At 41.0% G+C, this 5,965-nt stretch overlaps 1 long non-coding RNA gene across 2 annotated transcripts; it reads left to right on the forward strand.

Moving 5' to 3' along the window:
• The first annotated feature begins 1,427 nt into the window (after positions 1 to 1,427).
• On the forward strand, positions 1,428 to 5,305 carry LOC122462259. 2 transcript variants are annotated; one of them, XR_006284722.1, is made up of 3 exons: positions 1,428 to 1,483; positions 2,242 to 2,328; positions 4,270 to 5,305. It is a non-coding gene; the product is annotated as an uncharacterized LOC122462259 (long non-coding RNA). The 2 variants fall into 2 exon arrangements; XR_006284724.1 differs by lacking the exon at positions 1,428 to 1,483 and adding an exon at positions 1,677 to 1,923.
• The last annotated feature ends 660 nt before the right edge of the window (positions 5,306 to 5,965 follow it).

A 5,965-nucleotide genomic window follows, 5' to 3' on the forward strand; every position in this document is an offset into this window, starting at 1 on the left:
GTTTTCTTTGAAAAAGCTCTAGTGCCCCCCCATGCTTAGTGCCCTTCAGATGAAAACCCAGTTAAATGTGGCCAAGTTATAAGCTGTGGAACAAAATAAATGCAGTTTGCACATGCTCAGTAGAAGTTTAAATTTTAGCAGCTAAACTCCCGGAAGATTAGATCTGCACTGGGCATGCTCCAGCCCAGGGTTGAGCAGGACTTTATTTGCAACTGCAGCTTTGGGCTGCTGCAGACTGTGCTGGATCCAGGCACCTGAACTGAGAGCATGGAGTCTATATCCCCTGTGCACTCGGTATCCCTCCCTGCTTATCACAGGCAGCTTGGTTTTCTTTCTAGTCATGTGCAGAGGTGGATTAAGATTTACTGGGGCCCTGGGTACAAAGAACACCGGGGCCTCCCACATTCCCCTCTCCAAGATGGTGCCCGGCCCCCTGCTCCTCCCCTTCCCCCAAGGCCACACCTCCTGCTCTCACCACCTCCAGAAGCCAGGACCGTGGTGAGAGCTGCCCAGAGAGTCTGGGCCACTGTGGGGAGCCCTGAACTGTCCATCTGTAATGGGTGGTGCACCCTGGGGGGCAGGGACATGAGCCAGGGACTCGCTCACTGGCACCCTGGTTCCCCACCCAGGATAGGTGGTGGGATGTGGGCTCCCCGAAGCTGGCCAGGCTCCCTTGATGGCTTTTACCACAGCCTAGGACAATGGTCCCCAAACTTCTGCTTCCTGTCCCACCCCTCAGCTTCCAGTGTGGCTTTCCTGGCTCTACAACCCAAGGGGAGGGTTGTGGGCTCTTCGGGTCTATCTCTGAGGGAGGCCAGGCCTCCTTGCTACAAGTTCCTCTATCACAAGCCAGGAAGTGGAGAGGAGTTGCACCATAGTCGCTACGATAGCTTCAAGGCTGCAGTGACACATTTCAGTGGGAGAGGGGGCTGTCTCAATCATAGAATATCAGGCTTGGAAGGGACCTCAGGAGGTCATCTAGTCCAATCCCCTGCTCAAAGCAGGACCAAACCCCAATTTTTGCCCCAGATCCCTAAATGGCCCCCTCAAGGATTGAACTTACAACCCAGGGTTTAGCAGGCCAATGCTCAAACCACTGAGCTATCCCTCCCCCCTAAATAGGATGGGGGAATCTCACCTATGGGAGGGCTAATGTTATATGTTGGAGACTAGTGGAACAATCAGGAGGCCATTCAACTAACAATGCAAGGGGAGGGAATTAAGGGAGCAAATGTAGTTCTAAGTCAAGGTGTTGTGAATATATTGAACAGAGGTGGCAAAGAAGGTGAAGAAACGAAATGGCATGTTTTATACACCAGTGCTAGGAGTCTGGGTAATAAGCAAAACGGATTAGAGAATCTCCTTGATGAGAGGGAATTTGATTTAATTGGCATTACTAAAACCTGGTGGTATGATCTGCATGACTGGAAAGTTAAAATCACTGGTTCTAACCAGGTTAAGAAGGATGGAGTGGGTAAACCAGGTGAGGGATGGTATGCTACGTTAAAGACACCATTACCTGTTTTAAAGTTATTAGTAATTCAGAGACACAGGATCTTGAATGCATGTGGATCAATGTGCTAACTAAACAAGTCCAGGAGGGGAAATGTTGAGGGTTTGTTACAATCACTGAATTATCCCAGAGAGTGCAGTGCCCACTGACTTCAGCTGTGAGTGCTCAGCACTTCTGCAAATCATACTGCAGTGTATCAGTGTATCAGACACCCATAAAATAAGGAACACATGAGTGACCAGCTGTGAAAAGTCTGGTGTAACTAACATAGGAGCTCTGTGACAGAGATATTGTTAGAATCCAGTTCTCTAGGAGCGCATTTAACTGCCTTAACCACGAGACTATTATCTCTCTTCTTGCTAACCACTGCCTCATTTACTACACACCTTCCAACTTCCCCAGCAAATGGGGTAGGGGTCCTACAGACAACAGCCTCCTTTACTATATAACGTTGGTTCATCCTGTGGAAAAAGTAATGTAGTGTTTAATTTATGATTATGTATCATAATGCATGTGCACAAGGGGGCAGTATTGATGCTGCACAGGCAACCTGAATTCTGGCATTTCCTAACTTCTGAGTGCTTGACTTTGCAACCTTAATAATGTTCTTTGAATGTAATTTTTTGTATGTCATGTAACATAGAGCAATTTCACAAAATGCTTAAAAACTGTGTTCTGCAATGGAATATATAAGATAGCATCACTTCCTTGTATTTTTCCTTTTCTAGAATTTTAGCTGACAGTAGTGCTTATGAAAGAAAGAAGCTCAGTTCATTGAAAAGCTTGGGGACTGAAGTCCTCCATCTACACACCAGGTAAAGAATGGACAATGCTAGCACAAGCTTTCCCTCACTGCCCCGAGAAGGAGCCTCTCCGTTAGAACCAGGCATTTCAATCTCTAGGCTCATTCAGTCTTTGTACTATGTGGCAATCTCAGAAGGAAAGACAAGGTGTGTTGGCTGTTTTGTGACCTGGCCCCTATCTTATTCCATATCGGCCACCAAACAGTTATCAGAGGCTGGTAATATTCAGTTTCTTCCAGCCAGGGCTGGATGTGAACAGATGAGTTGGGAGCATTATGCAATCCCTCAGTTTCCTCTGTATGACGGCACACGTTTAAACTATTCATGAAGGCTGCATTTATTTACAACTACTTTCTAGCCTTAGGAAGCTTACCAAATATGTAAATCACGGCAAGTTCACATTTTGAATGAAAGGATATGATGACAATTTGGGGATCTGACAGAGAAATGATCTATGTGTTACCACACACAACCAAAGGTCACAAATCTGGTTGCTGCCCCCAACTAAATTATTCAGAAAGAGTTTCAGGGCAATTGAAAAGACAGTGTTTTTTCTGAGTTCTGTGAATGCCTGCAACGAACTGCTGATTGGCATTTGAGACTTCATGTAAATGAGTCTCCCTCTGCCTTCTCCATACAGAATATCATTGCTTGATTAAACAAAACCTACCTTTGCTACATAATTTTGTTTCCATATTTAAAATTAATCCATTTTTAGATGGATTAACCCCTAGAACTCTTCCTCCTGCTCCCCTCCTCCCCCAGTAGGGGTGCATGCTCCTACTGACAAAATAAATTCCTAATTTTTATTTTAATGTTTTGGCCTGCTGACTTTTCTCCTATATCAAAAATGTCAATCCTGATCTCTCTCTCTCTGAGTATGTGTATATATCTATGTATATCTATATATACATATTCTTCTTGTATGCATTTAAGGTCCTACTATGAAAAGAAGCTTGGCAAGGCTGTGAGAGCCTTCTGTTCCTAGTATGGTACACATCAAACACGAAGAGGGAAAAAAAAAAAAGAGATAGAAAATCAGGCTAAGGATTTTCCACAGACAAAATCTGTTCATCATCTTGTAAAAGGGAGTAGTTGTTGGTTCTTGTTTTTTTTCTTTTGTAAATTAAAAATAAATCTTACTTTATGATGTATTAATTGCTATAAAGGCTCCAAGATTTTGAGACAGCTGCCTTTATTCAGTTAGTGAAACTTGTTCTAATATGTTTTCCCCTGAAGGTATCACTGTTAAGGGAGCAGGGGAACTCCTCTCAGCCACTAGAGGGCACTGTACTCTCAATTTAGGACCCTCCGGCTTTCCCATGGAGCTAGGAATTTTGGCCTGAGGAAATTTGCATTCAAATACTTAAGCTGTAATACCTATTTTTTTTTTAAAAAAACCCCCACAACTAAAGATATCATAATAGTGTAAATGTGCCAACCTCCTCTCCTCAAAAGCAAACAAATCCTCAGCCCACCCTTGCCTTACCCCCACTAAGGAATCAATCATACATATGTCTTAACTAAACACGATCTGAAAAGGCAGTCTTACATTCTGATCTAGAATAGGTTAGGGAAAGGCATTCAGGTCTGATGCCAAGTCAGGATGAGGGATGGGGTTTTAGTGCTGTTTTAGTGAGATTTTTGCTGAAAGCAATGGCTTGTGGCATCAGTTGTTCTCATGAGATTTCTGCCATCTTGGACTAAAATCTCATGAGACTGCCTATTTTTATGGTATTTTAACTGCGTTCAAGCCAGAACCAGAATACAAACCCTTCTAGTTTTGTATCTGGTCTGGAACAAAAGCCACAGAGAATAGTTCATATCCAACCTGAACCCTCCTGAAATTAAGGGGTTTGGCTATGTGGTCTGGTTATGACTCCTCTCTTTATCATGTATAAATCCCCTTTAAAGTCAAATTCTTTATCAGTTACTTTTTATTTATTTTTAAAGCACTAAAAGGGAAGTTGCTACCACTGTGTACTGTTTTGTAGACAGCCTTCTTAGAGCCAGAACTGTACAAGCCTCAGGGTTATATACACTGAAAAGAAGTTTGCTAACAGAGTTGAACAAATAGAGTAAACAAATTGCATTGATATTCATTTGAATTTTCAAGCTAATTTTTATGCCTATATGCTTTGAATATATTTGTACTCTTATGTTTCCTTCATGTGAATATTCTGTGGAATGAATTTAGCGGCAGGAATGTTAGTAGAAACAGCAACATTTTAAAAGATTACTAGAGAATACTTATGGAAAGTGATTTTGGAATTCTGAAACATGGAATTGGCATGGAAACCTATTCCTAGGAAATACATTTATCCAATCAGGCAGCAGAAACATATCACGTGACCTGTGTGTCCAATCAATACTAATCCACACAGCTCAAATTTCTTATGTTGAACGCTTTCTGGGAATTGCTCTTGAATTATTTGCTTAAATTATTTGGAGAATAATTTTCAATAATGTATAATTCGAGGGAAAAAAACTATCAGCTCTTTGCTGATAATTCACAAACAGAAAGGGAGGCAGAATTAATTAAACAATATATTCATTTTGAAGGATTCACCCAGCTCGGTGTCTAATACAATATCTTTATGCAAAGTATACACAGTACATAGTTTTCTGAAATGTATTAGAGTATCAATCTTTTGTAGCTAATTTGCAACAGAATCATTTTGATTCAGAAAAGTTTGAACTAAAACCACCTTGCTTTTTATACACATGCCTACTATTTTCCTCAGAAAAGTAGCAGGGCTCAGGTAGCTGTCCTTTTGTATGCTTAGCACATTGTGTTTTGCTGTACCATATAGTCCTAGAAATTATTATTGCCCCATATAAGTATAAACAATGAAATCTGACAAAGCCACCCAACATTTACTAAACCAGGCAAAACTGTCAAAATGTGTGTATTGATGTCAAACTTTCAATGCAATGTTTGTAAAAAAAGACTTTTTTGTCTTTTGAAAAAAGTTGAAAATGTTTTTATAAAAATGAAAGATTGACATAATAAATATACTGTATATAGTCACATACAAGTTGACCAAAGGAAGAGGCTGACTCATAGGGGTTTGGTTTGTACATGGGTCAGTCCTGCTTGAGGTACCCAATCCTGGGTGTCTGGGTGACAAAATGATAGATAAAATTCAGTGTTGATAAGTGCAAAGTAATGTACATTAGAAAAAACAATCTCAACTATACATACAAAAGGAGGGGGTCTAAAATTAGCAGTTACCACTCAAGAAAGAGATCTTGGCATCATTGTGGATAGTTCTCTGAAAAACACATTCAATGTGCAGCAGCAATCAAAAAAGTGAACAGACTGTTAGGAATGAGTAGGAAAGGGATCGATTAAAGAACAGAAAATATCATAATGTTGCTATATAAATCCATTGTACTCCCACACCTTGAATACTGTGTGCAGTTCTGGTCACCCCCTCTCAAAAAAGATATATTAGACTTGGAAAAGGTGCAGAGGAGGGCAACAAAAATGATTAGGGGGATGGAATGGCTTTCATCCACGGAGAGATTAAAAAGACTGAGACTGTTCACCTTAGAAAAGAGATGACTAAGTGGGGGGGCTATGAGACAGGTCTATTAAATCATGAATGGAGTAGAGAAAGTGAAGAGGGAAGTGTTATTTACCTCT

This window comes from Chelonia mydas, chromosome 1 (assembly GCF_015237465.2).
Source record: "Chelonia mydas isolate rCheMyd1 chromosome 1, rCheMyd1.pri.v2, whole genome shotgun sequence".
In the NCBI taxonomy this organism is placed as follows: Eukaryota; Metazoa; Chordata; order Testudines; family Cheloniidae; genus Chelonia; species Chelonia mydas.